The following is a 25,801-nucleotide window of genomic DNA, read 5'->3' as shown; positions in this document are numbered from 1 at the left end:
AACAATCTTCCTGCATTGAAGTATGGATGTTCTATTTTTGTTATTTAAAAATAATTCAATAATTTGAATAATTCTAATTACTATTATATTTATGGGAAAAGTTTTAAATGTTTAGTGAGAAAGACTTAGAGCAATGCATTATTTACATATGGATAAGAAGACATGGCAGGATCTCCAGAGCTTTTCCTGGGGTGTATGGTGGGGAGCTACGTAAAGATAGTCCACATAAACCCCACTAAATAGAAGCTGCTCCTAAATATTTCCAAACAGGAGCCCCAAATAGATGAACAGTCTCCAACTCATCTTTAGAGTAGTGGGACTGCTTCTTCAGATCAGATCAAATCAGTGACGTTCATAGACACTGCTTCTATCTGAGTGGAATAGTACTGTTCAATGTCTCTCAGGATGTGGATGTTGGTCATTCTTTACAAAGTTAATGGCCACACCCTTCCAGCCATAGCGACCTGATCTCCAAATTCTGTGTGAATACAATTCTGTTTTTTGGGCAGGTCATAGTTAATGATGAGGGACACCTGAGGGACATCTTACCTCCCGGCCCAGATATCTGTAGAAATGAGCCCTGTGCTGGTGCCGGATGGGAACTCCTTACTGACAGACTATGGCCCTTTCTGAGGTGTGTCTCTGTGCGTCGAGGACATGGTGACAGCAGCATCTCTCATTTTCTCCATCAGCCAGTCAACTTTCCTTTTGGTGTTACAGAAGATGACCACCTGAATGACAGTTAGCATTTTGTAGAGATCACACAGGATATCGAATTTCCACTCTTCTCTTTCCACTGCCGCAAAAAGCTGTTTGATGCCTTCCAGAGTCAATTCACCAAGATGTGGATTGGGTCCATCATGTACTTGTTGGTCATCTCTAGGATTTCGCGAGGCAGTGTAGCACTGATGAGAACTACTTGTGTGACTGGAGGCAAGTACCTGAACATGTCGCAAATCTGATCTTTGAAACTTAAGTTTACTTGTTTATTATAAAGGATATTGCAAAGGATACAGATGAAGAGATGTGTAGGGCAAGGTAGTGGAGAAGGTGCTGGGAGCTTCCAAGCCCTCCTGAGTGGGCCACTCTCCAGGAACCTCCGTGTGTTAAGCTATCAGGAAGCTCCCTAATTATTTTCAGTAAGTAATACAAACATGTATAAAACACAAATTCAAAAGATACGTAAGGTTATACAGTGAAACCAAGTCTTCCCACTCTAGCTTCCAGCCACCAAGAGTCCAGCTTCAGTTTCTTGCTTTTCCTTTCAGAGAAATCCTTTGCATTATGAGCACATGCATCTGGCAGATCATTCTGTGTCACAGCATAAAGACATGCTTTATTATTTATCATTTTTATGTCACCCAGGCTGGATGGAGTGCAATAACTATTCAAAGGCGTGATCATAGCACACTACAGTCCCCAACTCCTGGGTGCAAGTAATGCTCCTGACTCAGCCTCCTGAGTAGCTGGGACTAGCATTTTTCTTTTTAATTTCTGTGTACTGTTTGAGTGTACATCTCCTACGGATGGACACTTAGTTGTTCCTAATTTTTTCCTGCAATAAACAATGCTGTACTGAATCATGCTATGTGAATCTCACTTCCACAGGATAAGATCTTAGGAGTGGAGTTGATAAGTTAAAAGGTACAAACATCTAACATTTTGATATAGATTACAAAATTTATCTCCATACAGATTATATCAGTTTATATTTCTATCAGTGATATGAGGAGAGAGAGCCTGTTTTCTTATACTCCCATCTACAAAGTATATTATCAAATGTATTGAAGTTTGCCAGTTTAGAAGTTTAAAGTGTTATTTCATTATAATTTTAATTTCTTTTATTTTGAGTGAAGTCGAGCATTTTTTTGGAAGTCACTAATTATTTCCTTTCCTGAGCAGGCTGTCTTCTTTTGGGTTGTTTGTTTTTTTCCTTATTAATTTGTAGGACATTCTTTACATAGTGAGGAAATTTTAGCTCTTTGGTTGTGATATCATCTGCAAGTGTGTGTTTTTTGGCCTAGATTATCTTTTCAATTGTTTATGTTATTTGTTTGTTTATTTGTGTGTTTTTGCCATTCAGAAATATTTTATATGTATGGTTCCAGCTTTCAAAATTTTTATTTTCAGGGTTCTGAGTTTTGTCACATACATAGAACGTCTTTTCCCACTTGGAGAGTTTAAATATATTTTTCTATTTTCCCTTGGTATTTTTATGGGTTTATATTTTACACTTAGATTTTTGCTCAATCTAAAATTTGTTTTTGTGTAAAGCGTGAGATAGGGATACAACTGAATATTTTTTCACATAGCTAACCTGTACTATTTATTGCATAAACTACCTTTCCCCTGTTATTTTAAAATGCCAGCATTAAATGTTACATTAGGCCTGGTCCAGTGGCTCACGCCAGTAATCCCAGCACTTTGGGAGGCTGAGGCAGGCGGATCATTTGAGGTCAGGAGTTTGAGACCAGCCTGGCCAACACGGTGAAACCCCGTCTCTACTAAAAATACAAAAATTAGCCAGGTGTGTTGGCACATTCCTGTAATTGCAGCTACTTGAGAGGCTGAGGCATGAGAATTGCTTGCACCTGGGAGGCAGAGGTTACAGTGAGCTGAGACTGTGAGGCTGCACTCTAGCCTGGGTGACAGAGTGAAACTGTCTTAAAAAACAAAACAAAAACAAAAACCCATATATTAAATTTATATTGTGTATTTGGGTCTATTTATCAATTTTTCTGTTATGTTCTATTGGTATTTTTTTCATGAATGGTGGTGTACTTTAAAATTATTCTAGCTTTATAATATATGTCAACAACCAGCATTGCTCTTTTTCATTATTACTATTTTTCTTGCTTTTCCTTTCAGATAAATTCTTTACATTTTTCTGAACAGTCTTCACTACTTTTTTTTTCCCCATAGGAACATTAGAATGGCTTTACCTATGTTTTTTTCTTAATTTATGTGTTTTCACTAGAGATTTTTTTTTTTTTTTTTGAGACAGTCTCATTCTGTTGCCCAGGCTGGAGTGCAGTGGTGCCATCTCGGCTCACTGCAACCTCCACCTCTCAGGTTCAAGCAATTCTCCTGCCTCAGCCTCCTGGGTAGCTGGGATTACAGGGGCACGCCACCACACCTGGCTAGTTTTTTTGGTACTTTTAGTAGAGATGGGGTTTCACTATATTGGCCAGGCTGGTTTCAAACTCCTGACCTCAAGTGCTTCGCCTGCCTCAGCCTCACAAAGTGCTGGGATTACAGGTGTGAGCCACCATGCTCAGCTCACTAGAGTTGTGTTGAATTCTCTGATTAATTTGGGGAGAGATGACATCTTTATAATTTGATTTTCCTTGTTTCGGAGAATGGTTGTCTTTCCATTTATTTACTGTCTGTTTGCCCCTTAGAAGCATTTAAAATTTTACTTCATGTAGATTTTTCATACTTCTGGCTAAGTTCATTCCTAGATATATTATCCCCGCCCCCCACTTTTTTTTGTTTTTTTTTTTTGCTGTTTCAAATCAAGTCTTTTTCTTCCATTTTACAATATAACCGGTAGTTGCCTGAACAGTAAATATATGATGGCTATTAATTTTATGTAACAATTTTGTTTCTGGTCACACTTATGCTTGTTCTTAGTTTTAGTAATAGCTTTGTGTTATTAAAACGGTTGACTTGGATTTTCTTGAGAAAGTATTAAATTATTTTGAATGATGCTAATTTTACCTCTTTTCTTTCTCTCTCTTTTTTGAGACAGGGTCTCATTGTGTCACCCAGGCTGGAGTGCAGTGGCTTGATCTCTGCTCACTGCAGCCTCTGCCTCCCAGGCTCAAGTTTTCCTCCCACCTCAGCCTCTTGAGTAGCTGGAACTACAGGGGCACACCCCCTTGCCCGGCTAATTTTTTCGTATTTTTTATAGAGATGGGATTTTGCCATGTTGCCCACAGTGGTCTCCAACTCCTATGCTCAAGCAATTCACCCAACTTGGCCTCCCAAAGTGCTGAGATTACAGGTGTGAGCCACCGTGCCCAGCCTCTTTTCTCGTTTTTATGCCTCGTTTCTTTTTCTTGTTTTGTTATATTGGCTGATATCCCCATTATAATGTTATATAGTAGTTGATAAAATGGGCATCTTTGTTTTGTTTCTCATTTTTTGAGACTATGTACAGTTTTTTTCTCAGTAAGCATAATGGGAGATTGAAATAGATGTATTTTATCATGCTAAGGAAGTTTACCCATCTTTTCCTATTTTGTTAAGGTAAAGAAATTAAATTGAAATTTAAAAAAAAAAGAAATTTTCAAATGCTTTTTTTTTTCTTTTTTTGAGATGAAGTCTCACTCTGTCACCCAGGCCACAGTATAGTGGAGTGATGTCGGCTCACTGAAACCTCCGCCTCCTGGGTTCAAGCGATTCTCCTGCCTCAACCACCTGAGTAGCTGGGATTACAGGTGCACACCACTATGCCCAGCTAATTTTGTGTATTTTTAGTAGAGACGGGGTTTCACCATGTCAGGCTGGTCTTGAACTCCTGACCTCATGATCCGCCCACCTCGGCCTCCCAAAGTGCTGGGATTACAGGATTGAGCCACCACAGCCGGCCTGAAATGCCTTTTCAACATTTATGGAGACAGTTGTACAGATTTTCGCTCTTGATCCATTAATATCAATGGGTTTCTTAGTATTTTTGGAATAATCCCAATGGTATGGGTATTTCAAAGACTCTGATCCTTATTGCTACTGCTGCGTAGTATAGAAAGATTGTACTTGTTTGCTGCCCCATCATAGCTGTATCAGAACACTTAGCAAATGTGGCATGGGGAAGGCAATCAGTGCTCTTCTGCAGTAAAAAGTTATTATTAAAGAGATGAGGAAGATAAAAAAATTTAAAAAAAGAAATAAAAAAAACCAGAAAGGGATGAGAAGTGGGCAGATCTTCAATCTTAGTCCATTTCTGTGGGAAAACCATCTGGGTAAAAGCACCTTGCATCTTTGCAGGATTCAGTTATAGCAACAGGAAGGTACAAAACCCACGCACATGGAACCACTGTGCCTTCTAGCTTATGAAACACTCTTTCTGGGTACCTGTGTGAAGAATCAGGTATGTTATTCAGGAATGCTGAGAAGCAAAATTCAACTAACATGGACACAAAAGGAAATGAATTGGCTCATGTAACTTGGAAATCTAAGAGGGTGGATCTGACTTTGAGTAGAGCTGAATCTATGAGTTCAAACACTATTATCAAGACTATTCTTTTTTTTTTTGGCTCTTGGCTACCTTTGTTAACTTCATGCTTAGAAAGCCATTCTTTACATCCAGGCAAAACAGCCACCAGCTGTGCCAGGCTTAGGCTTACCTCATTCTTCATTCTTCTTGAACTAAGAAGAGACCTTATATCTTTTCCCTCCTACTATCAAAATAATTTTTTTTTTCTTTTGAGACAGAGTAGAGCCAGGCTGGTCTCAAACTCCTGAGCTCAAGCGATCTGCCTGCCTCGGCCTCTCAAAGTGCTGGGATTACAGGCGTGAGCCACTGCACCTGGCCTAAAATAATTCTTAAAAAAAAACCTATGGCTTTGCTATGCCACAGGTCCACCTGCTTTTCAATTGCTTTGCTCAGGAAATGGAGACATCCTGATTTTGATTTTTCTGCCTGGGTCGTGTGTTTGCCTCTGCAGTGAGAAAGCAAAGTAGACAACAAGCAGTGGATGAAGTGATAGAACCAGGAAATTCAAGGAGCTTCCTGGCATTAGATCAAATCTTCACCATGGGTCTTGATAGAAGTAAATATTTCCTCTACAAGTTATGCAAAGAAACACCATGTTTTTCTTTTTTTTTTTTGAGACAGAGTCTCACTCTGTCACCCAGGCTGGAGTGCAGTGTCGAGATCTCAGCTCACTGCAACATTTGCCTCCTGGGTTCAAGCAATTCTCCTGCCTCAGCCTCCCAAGTAACTGGGATTACAGGCATGCCCCAACATGCCTGGCTAATTTTTGTATTTTTAGTAGAGACCAGCTTTTGCCATGTTGGCCAGACTGGTCTTGAACTCCTGACCTCAAGTGATCTGCTCACCTCCAACACTATGATACTTTGAATTTAGCTGAACAGGCTCTAAAATTTAGATATTCTTATCTTTTCTCAGCCAAATCATGGGAGGTGAGCATATTGCCTATATAGACTCTCTTGAATATTATTTGAAAGCCCATTAAATTAAATAAACAAACCCTTGGCAACACGGGATTGCCATGAATTTGACTTTTATCTTAATGTGTCAGGAAATAGTTGATGATGTTTCCTCAACAATGACAAAGAAAATAAATTGAAATTAATTCTTTTTAGTTGATTAACTTCATGGCAATATGCATATACTTCAGAGGTTCAAGATTTAGGGAAAATAAGCATCCGGTGAAGAAGAAATTGAAGAGAAAGACTTGGAAGAGGAGAACTCACAAATACAAGCGAGAGATGTTTTGACAGTAATGGGATATCAAGAACTGAATTGGCCCTGAAATTGTGTTCATTAAGTGTTGTGTGTTTCTTTGAGGTTTATTAAGACCCTGGAGAGGAAACGAACAAATTTCAACACAGAGAAATAAAAATGCTCATTTAGGACTATAACATGTCTCCCCTGAGTTTTTTTAAATGTTATTTTTGACACACTTTTTTGGCATTTTGACACGCTGTTGTTACAGATCCAGTCACAGCACAGTACTTCCATTTGACAAAAACAACAGCATTTTTATTTCTCTAAGCGAAAAAGAGTTTGAAGTGAGATTTGAACTGACTTTCAAGAACTCTTCAGTGCAGTGAAAGAGTTGAGAAGATAAGACTGAGATGATGTTTGTGTGAAGAGAGGCAGGTAGGCCCCTAGCTCCTTCTCTAGGAACCCAGTCACTGTCAGCTGACTTACTGTGCGGGACAAAATCCCAATAGCAGCACAGCCTTGACCTTGTTCTCAGGTGGTTTGGAAAGAAAACCTCACACAGGTACTGTGCATGTGCCAGGAGATGGAGGGAGTTTGGCTTTTTGCCAGGCAAGAAACTGAGTGTAGCATCTCAAGGTTGTTGTCCAGACAACTGTAATCCAAAGTCTCTGATAAAAGCCAGGAATAGGGGTGTCAGCCTGTCGTCCCAGCTACTCAGGAGGCTGAGGCGGGAGGATTGATTGAGCCCAGGAGGTTGAGGCTGCCGTGAGTTGTGATTGTGGCACTACGCTCCAGCCTGGGTGACAGAGCAAAACCCTGTCAAAAACAAACAAACAGACAAACCAAACAAACAAACAAACAAACAAACATTCCCTAATAAGACTTATGACAGATGTTGAGGAAATTTGGAAAGCAGAGAAGCCATTTCTTCAGTGTTTCAGGGATACCTGATCTTTGAAGTCAACTCTCACCCTGCTCCTTAATTTCTTCTCTTCTTTTTCTTTCTCCTTTCCCTTTAATTTCTGCTCACCTGTAGGTAAAATAGAGTATGAGGCACTGAAAGTTACTAAGAGATCCATAGTACGTGTCAGTCCTGGTGAGGAATCACTGAGGCCCTTGAGCCCACTTCTGCCTCTCACACAGTTACACCTGGAAAATGTCCTTGACTTTCTTGAGCCTCCATTTCCCAATTTATAAAATGGGGATAAAGATATCTACCTGGTGAGGTTATTGTGAGGCTTTCTGCTCCTGAAACAATGTTTAGAATGAATTAGTTGTTCAATTGATGTTAGTTCTTCCTTTCTTTTTCCCTTATTTAGGAGAAATGAGACATAAGCATATGAAAAAGTAATTAGCCTTCATAGAATATTCGCATATACAACAGTTTTTGATCTAGATCCTGTTTACCAAGGCAAACTGTGGCTTTGGAAGATTAAATGAATGATTTTCTATAGTGACATATACCCCAGTCTACTCACTAGTGGCAGAGCAAGTAATCCTTTAGACATATATGTAAGCAGGCTGGGCATGGTGGCTCACGCCTGTTATCCCAGCACTTTGGGAGGCTGAGGCGGGTGGATCACTTGAGGCCAGAAGTTGGAGACCAGCCTGGCCAACATCGTGAAACCCCATCTCTACTAAAAATACACACAAAAAATTAGCCGGGACTGGTGGCAGGTGCTTGTAATCCCAGCTACTTGGGAGGCTGAGGCAGGAGAATCTCTTGAACCCGGGAGGCAGAGGTTGCAGTGAGCCAAGATTGCGCCATTGCACTCTAGCCTGGGTGACAAGAGTGAAACTCCATCTCAAAAAAAAAAAAAAAGAAATGTATGTATGCTGGCTGAAGAAAAAAATACACATAAAAATAAATAGATGGGATTAAATAAACAAGAATGGACTAATACAGCAGGCTCCTGCAGTCAGACGATCTGGGCTCAAATCCTGGCTTGACTTCACACTCCTGGGTGAGCTGTTTAACCTTTTGAGCCTCATTCTTCTCATCTGTGAATGGGGATGACCATGGGGGCTGATAAGAGGAGAATTAACTGGAGGAATGACTATAAGCCAAGTAGACAGGGTCTGGCATGGCACGGACACTTAGTGTTAGCTGTTATTAACAATACAGAATGTAATTATCGGTCAAGTTGGCTGTTTGCATGTTTGTAAGGGAACAAGGATAAGGCAAAAGATCCTAACACAATTCAGGGTATTTTTCCACACAAGTCCTGACTGTTCCAGAAGGTGTTAGGGCATTTGGGAGATTGCCGTTAGAAAGGGATTTAACCAATGGCTGACATCCCTGCTTCCTCCCCCAACTTCACCCCCACACTGTAGATCAGTGCCAGCTCTGTGCATGAAGCATTACTCATACTGTCTCTTTACACAGCAGTTAACCTTACTTGTCACTGCTTCCGGTGGGAGATCAAGAGCATTGAAATTACGGAGGTGGCACCATAAATCATGGTCACTTCTTGACATGGCCAAACAAAGCAGCTGGAAAGAGCCTTGCTGCAATGTCAGCTCAAAGTTGAAATGTAAAGTTTTAACATATTAATTTTCTCTCTCTTTTTATTGTCATCCTGATTTTTCCTTGTTCCCTCATGACTCAAAGGAGCGCATGGGAGATTGAACTGGCAGCTTGGTGGGTTAATCACTATGCACGGTTTTTCTTTCTTTCTTTTTCTTTTTTCCCGCCCTCCAAGTGGGAACATGGTGATTTAAGAACGAAATAATTGAGCAAATCTAACTTGATATAGTGAAAGAGCTGTTTTCACCTGTGAAATCTCAAGTTTCAGCATCTCATTTTAAACATAAAAGCTCTTAGAATGTAAGCTCCATGAAGGATGTATCCAAGGCCTTGCACCCTGCCTAGGACATGCAGGCACTTATCAGATATTTGTGAAATTCATGGATGACAGCTCTGGCTTTCTGTCTTTCTCATTGCTTTAGTTTCTCCTATTCTTTTACCAAGACTTCCTCACCTGACCCCTCAAGTGCCCCCCAGGTATCAATTAGTGAAACACCTGTGGAAGAGTTGTTAATATGGTTTGGCTCTGTGTCCCCACTCAAATCTCATCTTGAATTGTAATTCCCACGTGTCAAGGTAGGGACCTGTAATCCCTACATGTCTAGGGAGGCAGGTAATTGGATCATGGCATCAGTTTCCCCTATGCTGTTCTCGTAATAGTGAGTGGGTTCTCAAGAGATCTGATGGTTTTATAAGTGTTTGGAAGTTCATCCTTTGCACTTCTCTCTCCTACTGCCTTGTGAAGAAGGTGCCTGCTTCCCCTTCTGCCATGATTGTTAAGTTTCCTGAGGCTTCCCCAGCCATGCAAAACTGTAAGTCAATTAAACCTCCTTCCTTCATAAGCTACCCAGTCTCAGGAAATTTCTTTATAGCAGTGTGAAAATGGACTAATGTAGTTGACTTTCTGGATTCAGTTCTTTTCCTACCCTACTTGGCTGCCATGACCTAGGACCTTAACTATAAACTTGTCCTTTCTGAGGGCTTAGGATCCTGACCTGTCTCTATTTAGTAGCCTGTTTTCTTGTTTCCTCATGTTAGGCAATTAGATTTTATGAAAGCTATACATCTCTTCCCAGATTAATGCACTTCCAGATGAGGCGCATGTAGCTTGGTCCATGATTTTTTTGGACCTTTTGGGGACACACTCATGAATCCAAGTCAAAGACCATGCCTTTTGTAATTGCTTGTTTAATTATCCGTAGCCGCCACCAAGCTCTCCTCTCCTTGAGGGCGGGGAATAGGTTTTCCTCAACTTCTATCCATTTCTCAACCCACTACAATTACGCTGTCATCTCAAAACTACTCTTCAGAAGTGGGTAGAAGTGCTCTCCAGGCCGCCAACTGCCCTAGCCATCCCTGATTCCTGTCGTTGGTCATTATTGCTCACTCTTTTCTTCTCTCCTTTTCTTGGCTCTCACGACACCATTCTGCCCTTATTCTGCTAGCTCTTGGACGCTTCCTTCTTCGTTTCTTCTCTGGCTTCTCTTTGTCTTCTCTACCCCTGAATGCTCATCTTCCTAAGGGCTGTAGTCCCACTCCCCCTTTCCTCACATTCTACATCCCCTTTCTGAGGAAGCGCATCTCAGTTCTTGGTTTCCATCACTATGTGTCCATTGCCAATACCCGGGGCATGTCCCAGCCCAGACCTCACTCCTGAACACCCTCTCATCCCTCTACAGTCACTTGTGGGATGGCTCCACTGGCTTGTCTTCTAGAACCTTATGCTCAACATGTCCATTGGGAGAGAACACATGTTCTTCACTCCTGATGTTTTCTTCTGTGGGGAGTCATGTGCATTAGTACAACACTTTCAGCCTCTTTGTACTCCCTCTCCACTTTGGAGAGGAGAAAACTCCCTGATTGGCGAGCTGCTCTTGGAGAACATGTGGTCTTGGTTCCTCTTGACCTTCAGGAGGCTTAGTGGGAAAGTCCTTACACTACCATGGGAGGTAAAGGGCACCCAGTCCTCCCAGGGTGGGGAGGACAAGCAGCAGTCTAATTCGGGGCTCAGCCTGAGCAAATCCACTGGCCTGCAGGTATACACTGTGTTCTATAGTATCAACCTTATTTTAAATAATGGGGATGTTTTAATTTCCTATTTGCTTTACTGTTTTATTTCTTTAGTGGTTCAGAAGTCAGGGCTTAGAAAAAGTGCATTACTTGGCTGGGGATGGGGTGGGAGTAGGGGTGGAGAGGACTTTCAAGTGCTTGTATTACCCTAAACTGAACTAATTATGTTCTCGTGCTTTTTCTCTGGAATCTGCGTTTCTTCTGGTTTCTCTTATTTTTCTCAATGCCAGACCTCTTCTTTCTTCCAGTGATCTTTCTAGAACTTAGCTACCTGCCAGAAAATTTTTCTGAAAATGCCCTTAATTTGTATTAATGGAAAAACAGGGAGATTTCACTCCCCATTCTGTCTCAGGAATACAAAGGGTCACACAGGCTCTGTTTAATGCTTATGGAGGGAAGAAAAGAAAGACTTCTCGGTCATAGCTGTCACCTGGAATTAATTGAGCAAAATTTCTCTAGCTACGATGAAGCAGTCCAAAAGAAGTAGAAAATAGAGATCCTGCTCTCATGAAGTTTATCATTTAAGGAGGAGGATTGTGCCAACAAGAGATACCTAAGATCACAAATAATGCTAAAATACTGAGATACACAGGAGATCTATGACACCAATTTAAAATTAAATGAGAGGCCGGGCTCGGTGACCCATGTCTGTAATCCTAGCACTTTGGGAGGCTGAGGCAGCTGGATCACCTGAGCTCAGGAGTTCGAGACCATCCTGGCCAATATGATGAAACCCTATCTCCGCTAAAAATACAAAAATTAGCCCGGCATGGTGGCAGGCACCTGTAGTCCTGGCTACTAGGGAGGCTGAGGCAGGAGAATCACTTGAACCTGGGAGATGGAGGTTGCAGTGAGCTGAGATTGCGCCACTGCACTCCAGCCTGTGTGACAGAGCAAGACTTCATCTCAAAAAAAAAAAAAAAAAAAAAAAAAAGAGTGCTGAAGTGATTGGATGGGGTTGGCTCCTAGCACATAGAACTACAGTTATTACCATTTATGGAAAAGATTAGTGTATTGTTGGAATAGGTCAAGAGACCTGACTCACTTTTGTCTTTTACATCCAAATAAATTATTTTGTACTTCAAGACCTCTTAATTTAAACTCTGCCCTGCTTCTGTGCAGTTTTAGATGCCCTGGTTGGCTTATTGTATAAATATGGGCTTAGTTTCTATTTTGTTTTATTCTTTCCTAAACTTTATATACATCTTGACATAATTCTTGCAGGTGTAAATTCATTCTGTAAGCAACAAGAAATATCACATTCTATGTTTTCTTTAAACTAGTGTAAATCTGTTGCAGAGCCCCTATCCACAGGGCTGTCTAGAAATTCAATATTGGTCATTGCTGAGGCTCCCTGGATCCTACCCCTGAATGGTGCAAAGGATTTGGGCATTAGAGCCTAAGCATCAGGGATGACCATCTGGTCATTGGCCACTAGCCTGTTCCTGTGACCACTGAAATTCTTAGTGTCCCCACCTTCAGATCGGGAGACTCTGCTACTTGTATGCCATGTCTTTGGGCCCAGGAATCCCGAAGGAGGCCGAGGCATCATTGTACTTAGGTCTGTCCTCTCTAGGTGTCTCCCAGAGCAACACCTTCAAGGTCTTATCACCTCCCTGGGTACTCCCTGAAACAGGTGTGAATGTGAGCTTCCCACAGGACTTATATGCCTCTCTCTTCATTCCCCAAAATATGTTTCTGTGTGTTATGGGCTGAACTTTGGGCTCCTCCAAATTCGTATGTTGAAGTGCTACAGCACCTTAGAATGTGACTGTTTTTGCATATGGGGCCTTTAAAGAGGTAATTAAGTAAACATGAGGTCATCCATGTGGGCCCTAATCCAATAAGCTTGGTGTCTTTGTAAGAAGGAGAGATTAGAACACAGGGAGAGACACCAGACAGATGCAGCCCAGAGAGATGAGCATTGAACATACGGCAAGAGTGCTGCCACCTCGCAAGCCAAAGAGAGCCTTCAGAAGAAACCAACCCTGCTGACACCTTGACCTCAGACTTCCAGCCTCTAAAACTGTGAGAAAATAAATCTCTGTTGTTTAAGCTGCCCAGTCTGTGGCACTTAGTTATAGCAGTCCTAGAAAATTGATATACTCTGTATCTTAAAACAAAACAAAACAAAACAAAACAAAACAAAACAAAACAAAACAACTCAGGCTTTTACAAAAAAGTGGCTCTAAGTAGACTTTAAGTAGCTTATCTTTGCTCAAATTTCTGTGGCAAGAACAGTAAGGACCTTGCTATTTGGAGGGGGATGGTGCAGTGGAGGCCGAGAGGAATATTCCTTGAGAACCCAGGCAAATTGGTATCTCAGCAAATTGTCCTTCCATAGGCTGGTTTCTGTTTGTCCACTGCTCCTGCCTGGTTTTCTTCTTGTGACAGAACAGATCTCCTTGCCTTATCGACCTAGCTACCTACTTACCTACCTCCACCCCATCCTCTTGAAGCACTTATTTGCCTGGTGCAAAATACCAGATATGTAACTCTCCTTTAACTGATTTATATTGGCAGGATTGGAAGATTTGAGGGCAAGGACACACCAGAGCCAAAAAGGACTTCTGACCACACTTGTGTCCCAGGAGGTGAGGGGGGTTTTAAAGGATTTGTCCTGAACATGATTAGTCAAAGATTGTTTTATAGAAACATCTTCAATATTTATTGAGGCTCTGGCCGATCTGTGAACCAAGTGAGCCAATTGATTGTTGAGCCCAGTTTCCACATTCATATTAAAAGTCAATTGGAAAAGACAGGATTTCCAAGAAGTTTATAACCTGCTTTATTTCCCTTCCTTTCTACCACCCCATGATTTTGGTAACTTTATTATTCTGATTGGAAAAAATTGTTGTCTAATGATATTAAAATGTGCAGCTACCGATAAACTGTGACCAGTTCTTGGCTTTTTGCAAGAGCTGGGAATATTAGCTGTCATTAAATATTTTATCTTCCTTCCTTCATGCTATGACTTTAATGCTGTGTTCAAAGATCATTACTCAGTAATGCTGGCAAGGCTCCCCTCCTTTGAAGACATTCTTTACAAGAGCATGTAATATTCATTATTACTCCCAGTTGCCTGTTTTTTCCATGATATGTCCCCTCCCCTCAAAAAAAGGTTTCACTGAGGGTGAATTATTCTAGGTAGGACTTAAGTACTGTAGGAAGCTACGAGTAAAACAATCTAGACTTTGCACAATTTTCCGTGAACATTGGCAGGGTGTATTTTAGAGCAAAATGTGTTTTTATGGCACTGCAGGTCCTGATTCATGTGAAGTCTTTTTCAGTCTGGGGGCTGGTGCTCCAAGGTTATACACAACTTTCAAAGAGTGGGATTTTAGGGGGGCTAGACCTTTATCTATACGATGGGAGAGTTAGCAAGCATGCTACAGAAAGGGGACCAAAAAGCATGTAATAAAACTGTAAGGCACAAGGAGTAAGAAGGAAAAACGTTTGCAGCTCTATGAGTCACTGGATGGTGTCTCCAAGTTTTCCTCCCTAGCGATTATTTTTAACAATGAGAACCATCCATGACTTACTTGGGAGGGCTTAGGCGTTCCCTTGATAAAGGTTAAGAAGATGAAAAAAATGAATTCAGATGCTGTTGAGGTCCCTCCTTAGGAGGCAGCACCAGAGAGATTACTCTCAGGTCTTGACATCCAACCACGCTGCTCTTGAACAGTTTGCTTTCAGTCTCACAACGGATGGTCTTTCTGTCATCTCTTTGGCCATTAGGCAGCTTAAATGAACACTCCAGGGTCACTTCTTGTACCTGGACACGGCCCCATGTTATGTTTGTCTGCATTCTGATCTTACCTCTGGTTTTTACTAACTTTCTATTCTCATTTGCCTTTGCCCTGATTCCTTCAACTATTTTATTCTTTTGTGATGTATATACTTTTGTAAGTTGCCTGAAATCCTTTGTGGATTGAAGTGAGGGTAAATATAGGCAAAGGAAGAAAATGAATTATGGAGTTTCCATTGCACCTGACACTTCTGCGTAATAGGATATTGGAAGTTTGGGCACGATGAGGGATGTCTCTTTCCAAAGTATTTTGTGTTTTGTTCTTCTAGGCATTTGTAGGTATTTTTGGACCTTAAAATTGGAACGCATGTTCTGAGATAGGGTCTACCACAACAGCAACAGGATAGAATATTTGGAACAGGTCTGCTAAATAGAGGATGAATGGCCTTATTATGAATAGATTAAATAATACATAAAGAGCAAAGAAGAATTCAGGGAAGTAAGAGAAACAATATACATTTCTGCAGTTTAAAAGAGTTTAAGTTTTATTTTACAAGCTACAGATAAAGTAATTATAAAATTCATAACACTAAATTGCTACCCATATATTTTTTTAACCAAGGTTGAAACATGTCTTTTGGATTGGAGGAATTTATTTATTTAAAAAAAAGGTCATAATTTGTCTGGGTGAGGTGGCTCACGCCTGTAATCCCAGCACTTTGGGAGGCTGAAGCAGGCGGATCACCTGAGGTCTGGAGTTCAAGACCAGCCTGGCCAACATGATGAAACCCTGTCTCTACTAAAAATACAAAAATTAGCTGGGTGTGTTGGCACGTGGCTGTAGTCCCAGCTACTTGGGAGGCTGAGGTAAGAGAATTACTTGAACCTGGGAGGTGGAGGTTGCAGTGAGCCAAGATCACACCACTGCACTCCAGGCTGGGAGACAGAGCAAGACTCCATCTCAAAACAAACAAACAAACAAAACCAAAAAACCCCAAAACAACAATAATTTACTACTTTTCCGCGTGAATAGATAGTACATTTTGAGATGTATTCTGTGTCTATTCCTCAAACGATCAGATCTGAAATCTGAAATCCTTTATGATCATGCTCGTTCTCCTTTCAAGAACAAATTGAGGCGGGATAAATGCAACACCCCTGGATGCGATCAGTTGGATTTAACTCATGCCAGGACAGAGAGGCTGGTTTTGGCTTGCTGTTGGCAACTGGGCATTTCAGCTCTAATTTTGATTTTCATGAAGCACAAGTCACTTTTCTCTTGGATTTTGTTTTTTGACACAGAGTAGAGGTAAAGGAGTGCTTTTCACCACCTTCCCATGCACACGGGAGACTCAGTGTGGTTTGATCTGCATTCCAATGCACTGTCTCAGCCTTCTCTTGAGGGTTCTGGAGTTAATGAACTAAGTCAAAATCTCTGAGCAAAATGATTTCTGTCTCTGGAGGTAGAGGATGCCATGTGGGATGCTGCCCAGATAGGAAACAATGATCCTGTGTCCCAACAGCAGAAAGGTTTGCTCAGGCGCTGAGTGAGAGCAGGTGTGAAAACCTTAGTGCTAAAATGTAAAAGGCTTTGTGTGCACTCTGTTGAAATGCAGCTCTCCATCCTAAGTAACATTTTAGACAGCATATTGGCAATACAAAACATTTGAATAAAATCACTGATGGTATTAGTCACCATCCACCCCTTTCCCTGAGTCTTTAGGGATGTGCATGCATGAAGTGCAAGCTAAAATAACCTTAATCTAATCACCTCTGGAGATTGAGAGGCGTGTGCTCATATAAATGTCAAGTTGGGACATAATTTAGCTGATCTCTGGGGTTTATCGCTATTGCCAGACTTCCTCTTTATTTGATCTGGTGAAGCAAATTAAATGTGTCTCTTTAGTTCTAAACCAGGTAAGGAAAGGAGACTAGAATTTGTGAGTTTCTCATTTGGATACAATAATCATGCAGCCAGTCCTGATTTATGGAGGCAGAAAGGTCCACTGTGTGTGTGCGGGAGCCGCAGAAAGGAACCAAGGGCCAATTATCTTGGCCTACCTGTTATCTTCTAGTTGGAGGTTGTCTCCTTGACAACACTACTAGATGTACTAAAGGCTGTGAAGCAGAGGTTAATTGCAAAACAAAAATAAAGCTGTACTTAAATATTAGAGGAGAAAATTCTCTTTGTGTACACCTGGCCCGGTCATTATTCTCAGCCCTGTGAGAACCAAACCTCCAGGTAGTGCATTTGAGATGCTTAGATAAGGAGAGCTCATCCAGAAACACCCTGACCTCTGGTAAAGACGATAGCTCTTTGCCACAATTTAGGAATATCAGAGCTCGATCTTGATAGAATAGTGTAGGCATCATTTTTAGCTGGGGTGATTTTGCTCCCAGAGGACATTTGGCAATGTCTGCAGATATTTTTGGTTGTCACATTGAGGGGATTGTATCTAGTGAGTAGAGACCAGGGTGATGCTAAAAACCCTGCAACGCACAGGACAATTGCCCCACAACAAAGATTTATTTAGCCTAATAGATCAATAGTGCAAAGGCTGAGAAACTTAGATCTGGTGGAACATTTATATATATATATTTTAAACATACAGCATTTGCTGAACTAAATGGATTAAAAAGAGATCTGTCTCATTTTTCTAAACAAATGCAAGTTATATGATAATGGGTTATTAACATTCTAGATGCACCGCAGAGACAAATGTTCAGCTGTGCAGTCTTTTCACCAGATTACTAAACAGCAAAGCAAAAACGTTATCCTAAAATTGCAGAACATACATATCCTTCTAATGGCATGAAAGAAATAAAAAAAAGCATACAGAGGTCCTTTACACAATATGAAATAGACATATCCAAAATTTCAGTTTGCAGCACTCTTAATCCTATGTCCCCTAAACTACATTTTAGGTATAGTTACAAATATCTGTTCCAATCATGTCAATATTCATAAGAACATATTTCAAATTCCCCTATATGTAGATCCAGAAGGGAACATTTTTAGTGTGATGCGATATTGCATAAAACAGTTGATGCCTTGGAAGTGGATCACTCCATAAAGTAGTGCTGTAAATATTTTTATTCAGTACACCAAGTTTCTGTTGACAGGTCCCTACACTCCTTTGCCTCTGCTGAGGCATGCACGTTTCTTCTCCAGCCCCTGCCTCTGTAGCAACTGCTTGCTGCATAAACAATCTCTATGTAGCATGGCAAAGACTTAAAATAACCACCAACGCCTTCTAGTCATACTTACAGAGAAATGAGTCCCCTTCATATGTAACCAACTTGTATAACTGACTTCCAAAATAGAATAGCTGTTTTGTTTTTCATTTATTTTGATCCTGCATTTTGGTTTTAAGAGGAGTTATTTCTATTTAGCAATAACTGCTCTGTGGTATAAACTAGATATGAATGTACGTGACTGTTGACTTTATTCTTTGATCAGTGTTGATACTTTTTAGTTATTTATTTTTTGATCCTAGCACTTGCTAGCTTATTTTAGTTTGAAAGGCTAAGCTGGTGTGAAGTCAGCCTGGGACCAGTGTTGCTTGGCATCTTACGTGGAGAACAGCTTAACTGCATTTGCTCTTATCCTAGTGATGTGCAATAGAGCTCCCATTCCCATGAGACTTGGGGCCAATTAAGCAACTCAAACAGGGAGGCATCATAGCATAGTGATTAGTTGTACTGCTTTTAGAATTGTGGCTCCAACACATGGTTAATTGTGTGGATACTGAGCAAGTTACTTACTCTATCTGAGCCTGAATCTCTTCATAATAGAATGAGAGATCATAATACTGCATGGGTGGTCATGGGGATTAGTAAGTGCTCAATAAATGGTAGCTTTAAGACAATGAGAGATGCTATGTCATTCATTAGGGACCTCTCTTCCCCAACCTTCCTTCCTTACCTTGATGAGAAATCTTGGTCAGGAGTGAGAGCTGGGTTCCAAGTCTTTCATAGCCTGGTCATCCCTTCCTATATCCATTGAGGAAGTGGTCAGCTTAGTCTTGTTCCACTAATCTGTGTGATCTGCAAATTCTCGTGGCTGCTTTTTGCCAAAAGGCAGAAATCCCAGGCCTTTCTTGCTACCAAAGTGCTGGTGTTTCTTCACACCTCAGTTACCCCAGGACCTGAATGCTCTCTTGGTGAGCTTAAATCATCACTTTCTTCTGCCAGCCTTTTGGGCTCCAAGGTTTCACCTCTGCTTACTCTGCTCACACCAGGGCCGTCCCAGGGCCTGGTCATCTTTCTCATCATGGTCACATGGTAGGCCTTGTTTCTAGCGTTATCAAGAATCTGGTGATCTTGAAAGATCTGCCTGACACCGGATTCTCTCTTGCATTTCACTCTGCACTTCGAAGGCCAGTTCTCTATCCAATCCTTCATTATTTTGTGGGTAAATGGCATGGGTTGGCCCATGTTTGGATGTGACTGATAATTGGAAGCAGCTTCTCTTGTTTTCTCTTCTTTTTTCTTTTTAGAGACAGGGTTTCAGTCAAGCGATCCTCCTGCCTCAGCCTCCCAAGTAGCTGGTATGAGCTGCTGTGTGTACACAGGTGTGTGCCACTGTGTCTGGCTAATTTTTAAAAATTTTTCATAGTGACAGGGTCTCACTATGTTGCCCAGGCTGGTCTTGAACTCCTGGGCTCAACTCCTGGGTTCTTCTGCCTTGATCTCACAAAACTCTGGGATTACAAGCATGAGCCATGGTGTCCAGCAAAGAAAGCTGCTTCTCTAGTAGAGAGCTTTGGCTACCATATTACCTATGCTGTTCTGTTGGACCTCAGCCTCTTTCTCTTTGGTGATTGGAAAGATAGTGTGTGTCCTATTTCCTTCATAACAAGAAGACATAGCCCTGTGTGACAGAAGTTTATCAGATTATGAGTTTTTTGGATAGGAACAATGTTTTCTTCATTGTTTTATACTCACAAACAATCACACAGAAGGTGTGAAATAGATGTTTGCTAAATGATTGATGATATCTGGGAAATGTAGATGAATGAGTCCCTTATCTTATTTTTTACTTGTTTGGGATGCTGAGTGTTCTTTGGTGGAGGTACGGGGTAGATAGGGTGTATGAGGGAATAGCAGGAGAGAAGTATATTGTGGTCAGAGCACTATGGCCTGTGCCATATAAGGCAAATAGAATCTATATGACATAAAAGGCAAGTAGAATCTATGTGACAATAAGAAACCAAGGCAGAGGTTTTAGATGCAAAAAGATGTCGTATGTCTAATTATTTTAAAAGTTGTCTTGAAATCCTCAAAAAAAAACCTCAGAGAAAATTCATTTTAGTGGACTTTCATTCAAATCAGTTATATTCTGTATAGTGCATATTATGTGTTATATAAGGAATGAAATGAAATGAAGTAACAGGGTGTGCCTGGCATCTATAACTAAGCATGCAGATGGCCCCTTTCTTTTGTCTCAGACTATACATTTCTCTTTTCTCTGATACTTGGGCTTTTGGACCTTGAAAGGAATTACGTGTGAGAACCGAGGACTCACTTGGTTCAAGGATGCTGAGCTTGGGAAGTTGTGGGGATTATGTAACACATCAGAGGGCAAATGACACTTTGCTAATAGGAGAACCCGTAGGGCAGGAAGATTGTATTGTACTCCTAACCAATCATTTCAGCAATTCTCGACTCTTACAAATCTTTATTCTAATCTAGACTGCAGCCCATCTGCACAGAAGATGCAGTAAAACCATTAAATAAATTCACACTCACACTCTTTCATTTGTTATTGGCTGTAACATTGACATTACCATATTTCATGTAGGGAGAAAAGTATAATAATTGTACTAACTATTTATATACATGTGCTCTTTCAAGAATTAACAGTTATCTGGTAATGGCCAAGAATTATCTTCTTAATACAAATGTATTTCTGTTGTTATAAGACTTTCTGCTCTTTCATATAATTATAGCTTTAAGAAGAAATTGACTTGGATTTCTCTGTGTTTTTGTATAATTAGAATTCAGACATATTGCTTTTGCCAAGAATATCATGTTTTATTGCATTTTTTGCAAGGTTACAGGATGATGAATTGGAAATGGTCATTTTGTCCATTTTTTACAGGTTATGTAAAAATGACGTTTGATGTGGTTTAAAGAGTCTTTTAACCTTCTTTTCCCCCCAAGGTGGATCTAGAGGACAGTGATTATTTAGACAATACCTTCAAGTATTTTGCTTTGTTTGCTAGCACTGTATCAATATAATCAACATATTTAGTAGCAAGAGACTCTAAACAATAAAATATCTTTCTAGGTAACTGACCCCTAAAATGACATTAAAGAAAATATTTAATGTCATTTTAGGGGTCAGTTATGAATATTTTATTTAAAATGAGATAAATGATCTAAGTTACAGCTTATGCAAAACCATCTAGAGCATCGGGCAAAAGGCCCTTTAGATCAGCCTCTGATAAGTCTGGCTGTCAAACCATGAACTTAGGGACTGTCGCTTGTCACAAGCTCCTGTTCCATTCTCCCAGGCCACTGCTTAGTGGGTCAGCTACAAACACCACAAACTCATTTGGCAAATTAGATAACTCAACATATAGATTTTCAGTGTACAAACTATACAGAGATGGGATTTATACCAATTTAGCTCCCAACACTGCTTAACCCACACAATTACCTTGTGCTGTTCCAGCCTACTTTATTCTGAGACATTTAGATCATTCAGAAACTTTATCCTTCTTGCTGGTCTCCAGATGTGACCTCAAGGTGCAACCTCCAAACTAGGCAGGACAGACCCACCCAATCCTTAACTGGCAGATCCTTTGGGGTATGATGCCTAGGAAATCATTCATTCATTCATTCATTCAAAGAGTCAAAAATATCCTAGCCCTTGCTATATGCCGACATTGTGCTAAGTGCTGGGGGAAAAAAAGCAAATAAGCCCAGGGCCTTACCCTAATACAGTTCTCTCTCTGAGAGCCTTCAGCTGGGCTCATTCTTTCAGCTTTCTGTTCTTTGTTCCCGGTTTGACTTATGGAACACTGTCTCTCTCATTTTCCTCCTGTACACATTTATGGCCATCCTCACACACTGTGCTTCCCGTGGCAACTCATTGCTGACTCCAATTTGGCAGGTAGTTTATTACCTGTTCCATTTTATAGATGAGGCAGTAGAGAGCTCTTTTTTCTATGCTTGAGCAAAGCCTGTCTGCAGACATGAATGCTACAAGCTGAGAGGCAGAGGCCAGTGTTATCCTGCATTTGAAGACACAATATTCAGGCTTTTCTTGATGTTCAGAGGAGCCCAAAACTGAGTTGTTCAAAAAATAATTTTTCTGGTATAATTATTTCTAGGTTGGGGGAAAATCATAAACCTCATCCAGGTGTAACTTAATTGACCACTGGATGTCACCATTGCACCATATAAATACTGTGGATGGCTGCTGGGCGCTAGGATTTGGGAGCATTTGAAGGTCTGTCTCTGCATTTTTAGCACTCTTGCTTTGTCCAATTTGCATTATAGTCACCCCAGAGCTTCTGCAAAACAAAATGGGATTATAAATAAGCAACTCAACAAAGAAATAAAATTCATCTTACCAAGGAGTAACCATGGTTAATGATCTGATTTAGGTGACAAAGGGATGCTTGGGCACTTGCAAATCATCCTCAGCGAACCTGAGTGAAAGCCATCATTTTTCCCTTTGTCTGGAAGTCTAGATTGTCAAGAGTCTGCGTCACACAAAGACTCAGCACAGTACTCACAGAACTGAAGAGTCACACTTTAGAGGTCACCTCTTCCAACATTCTGCCCAATGCAGGAAGCCCCTTAACCCCCTGTCCCCATAGGACCCAGATGAATGGCTGCCTGCTTCTAAGCATCCCTGGAGAGCAAGCTCACAGATTCACTAAGCAGCACGTTCTGCCCCAGGAGTGCTGGAATAGTGCTGGACGGGATAGGGAGGTCTCTCTTCAGCTCACACGTTTGCTTTTCCTTCATGGCTGCTGTGTGATGTTATATACTCATTAGTAGAGGATGTTGTGGGAGTTTGGAGGGGCTTGGCCCAGCCCAGAGGGCATGAGAAGGAGCAGCCTTGGAAGGTTCAGTTCCTAGAGCAGCCTAAATGGGGCCTCAGGGGAGGCCCTGGGCCTTTTGGCCTCCCCTAGATTATATAATGGAATGGTTGCTTACTCTGGCTGGATACAGACCCTGTGCTCTTCATGTAGTTGCTCCTGGTAAGCATAGAAGGAGCTCATGGAATTCAGCAGGGGTGAAATTTAATTAATATGATTGTCTCCCCCAGGGCTGTGGATAAGGTGGAAATCTCATAGTAGAATCTTGGTTTTGTACTGGAGTCTGGTCTATAACTACAGGACCACTGCTATAGAAAGATGGCTTTTTTTTTTTTTTTTTTTTTGGTGAAGTCTCCCTCTGTCATCTAGGCTGAACTGCAGTGGCGCTATCTTGGCTCACTGCAACCTCCGCCTCCCGGGTTCAAGTGATTTTTCCGCCTCAGCCTGCAGAGTATGTGGGACTACAGGCGCCTGCCACTGCACCGGCTAATTTTTGTATTTTTAGTAGAGATGGGGTTTCACCATATTGGCCAGGCTGGTCTCAAACTCCTGACCTCAGGTGATCCGCCCACCTCGGCCTCCTAAAATGCTGGGACTACAGGTTTGAGCCATGGCGCCCAGTGGAAAAATGGCATTTTAAAGCCAGAGGAAAGCATGACCTGTTCTGCTATCACGCCCACTTCCATTCTTTTAGTGCAGACTGGGGCGGAAATATGTCTCCTTCTCTGCTCATTCTTTCACTTGGAAACCCAAGCAAGAGAGCTCAGAGCCCCATCTGGAGTCAGGAAAGATGGAAGGGGTGAAGAACTCCCTGCATTTTTATAAGGCCCCAAGGCCCTCGGAGACAAGATGCTTTTTATCCTTCACTAATGGGCACTTGGCTTTTTCTTTGGCTCATTTCTGGTTCAGAATTTTAGTGAAATGACAAAGATCAGATGTTAGCTCTGGAATCCAACAGATGTAGACTTAATTCTTGGCTGGGCCTTCTTCTAGCTGTGTGACTCCAGGCAAATCACTTAGCTTCCTTAAACTTCAGTTTTTCCTTTTGCAGAATGAAGACAGTGCTGATCATACTATCAACCCTGAAGGACTGTGCTGAGGATTGAATGAGAATACATTCAGGCCACGGAGCACAGTGTGTATATATTACACACGCTCCAAAAAGGCTAGCTGCTACTATGAAGTTGGATAAATTGACTCAAGAAAGGGCAGAATGAACTTGATATTGTGACTGTACATTTCAGAGAAGCCCCAAAGAGCAAATAATCAGATCACAGCATTCACTCCCGGAATAAGCATATTCGAAAACCCTTTCTTTGTCAAGAACTATATGTGGAGGGAGACTCATTCTGTTTCAGAAAGCTGACAGTTAAGTGGCCAAGATACACCAAAAGACAATCCTAATAGATGTGGTGGATGCAACAGCAGAAATATGGCCACAGGTGTCACATTACCAGGTATAGCTACTAAATTTCCATGGATACAAATGTAGTGTAAAGACACATCTAATTAATTTTTAAAAATTTGCTGGATTCTGTTATTGCAAAGCCCGGGAATTTGGACTATTTGGTATAGTGGTGGTTGCGTAAACATGGCGTCATACATAGTTTCTTGAGCCATTGCCAGATGTGCAGCTATTATGTAACAACACCCCTGAAAAGTGCTTTGAACAAATGGAGCTTTCATGTTCCTTCACCATATAAATGTCTATGTTTAGAGCAATACAATGAAGATTGCCAGAAAGACAATTGCCCCAAGCACATTCATATTTCCAGCTGACTATACTTTTTCCATCTGAATGTACTTTCTGTTGTTCTTGTGGGGCTTTTATATAAATCACTTCAATGTTTAAACCAGTTTAAACTTTATATGAGTATATACTGTGTAGATTAAAAAATAGGCAGAATCAACTTTCTTTTACTCAGCTAATGATTGTAGCGGTGCTATTTAGATTGCACACTACCAACATTATCCCTCAGGCTAAATCTTCCTTAACAAATGTTGGATGTTGAACTATCACTTTTATCTACCCCACCTAAAATGATAGTTGCAGCCAAGACTTCAGAATTTATTTACCAGCAGTAAACTTTTACAACTATTCATTTAACCAGCATTATTATGTACAATGTACACAGCGTATCAGACATGAAATCACAAATGGAATCCCTCTTTTCACTTAGCAAAGGTCAATGCCATATTGTTTCAACCAACCTGTTTGCTTACCGCAATGTAGAATACCATCTGCACAGAGACAAAGGCCTTCAGTGCAGGTTCCTTAGAAGAACGATTGTAGAAACATGTAAGTTTTACAACAAAAAGCCATTCAAATGATCCATGCTCTAATGATATGCACCAGAAGGATCTCATCAAAAAATCATAATGAGAAAAAGATTTTGAGCTCCCAACAAGTATATAGTGAAGAAGGAATACTTACTTGCTGGGCACAGTCCACAGGACTTGTTGAGGAGGACAGATTTTATTCTGTGAAAGGCCCTTTTATGGGCATGGAGACATGTCTGATACACGAAGCTGAATTGAGGTGAAGTGGCTAGAGGGGGAGCTGAATTTCTCTGCATGACAGAGAGATTGAGGAAGGTGGGGTTTCCAAAATCGATCTGGGATGGAGGAAGCATAAGGGGGGCAATTGGGATGGGGGAGAGAGGAGAGAAAATGAGGAGATAGAGGAGAGGTTTATAACACCGTGTCTTGAGGGGACAAGGGAAATTCCCAGTGCGGGCAGGTCAAAGACTTATGAGAATAAGGAAGTCTACAGGTGTAAAGACCCCTTCCTTCAGCTCTCCACCTGAATACCAGTTCCTTATATACATAGGTGGAGTTTTGAAGAAATGAAGGTACAGTGTCCCCACCAGAAGAGTATTACAATACAAGCAGGGTGGCCTAAGCAAGACATGGGGAGAACCATGAGCCGTTCTCCATCAGGAGAAGCTCTTGCTGACCTATACGCAGAAAACCCTCCTTGCCCC

The 25,801-nt window shown here is 41.1% G+C and overlaps 1 pseudogene; it reads right to left on the bottom strand.

Moving 5' to 3' along the window:
- Window positions 1–332: 332 nt before the first annotated feature.
- The window catches only part of LOC116467802 (eukaryotic initiation factor 4A-III-like), a 96,414-nt pseudogene continuing 70,945 nt past the window's right edge, over window positions 333–25,801 (bottom strand).

Source organism: Hylobates moloch, unplaced genomic scaffold (assembly GCF_009828535.3).
Source record: "Hylobates moloch isolate HMO894 unplaced genomic scaffold, HMol_V3 SCAFFOLD_5, whole genome shotgun sequence".
In the NCBI taxonomy this organism is placed as follows: Eukaryota; Metazoa; Chordata; class Mammalia; order Primates; family Hylobatidae; genus Hylobates; species Hylobates moloch.
The sequence above is the reverse complement of the archived record's forward strand: the minus strand, read 5'-3'. Positions and strand labels throughout refer to the sequence as shown.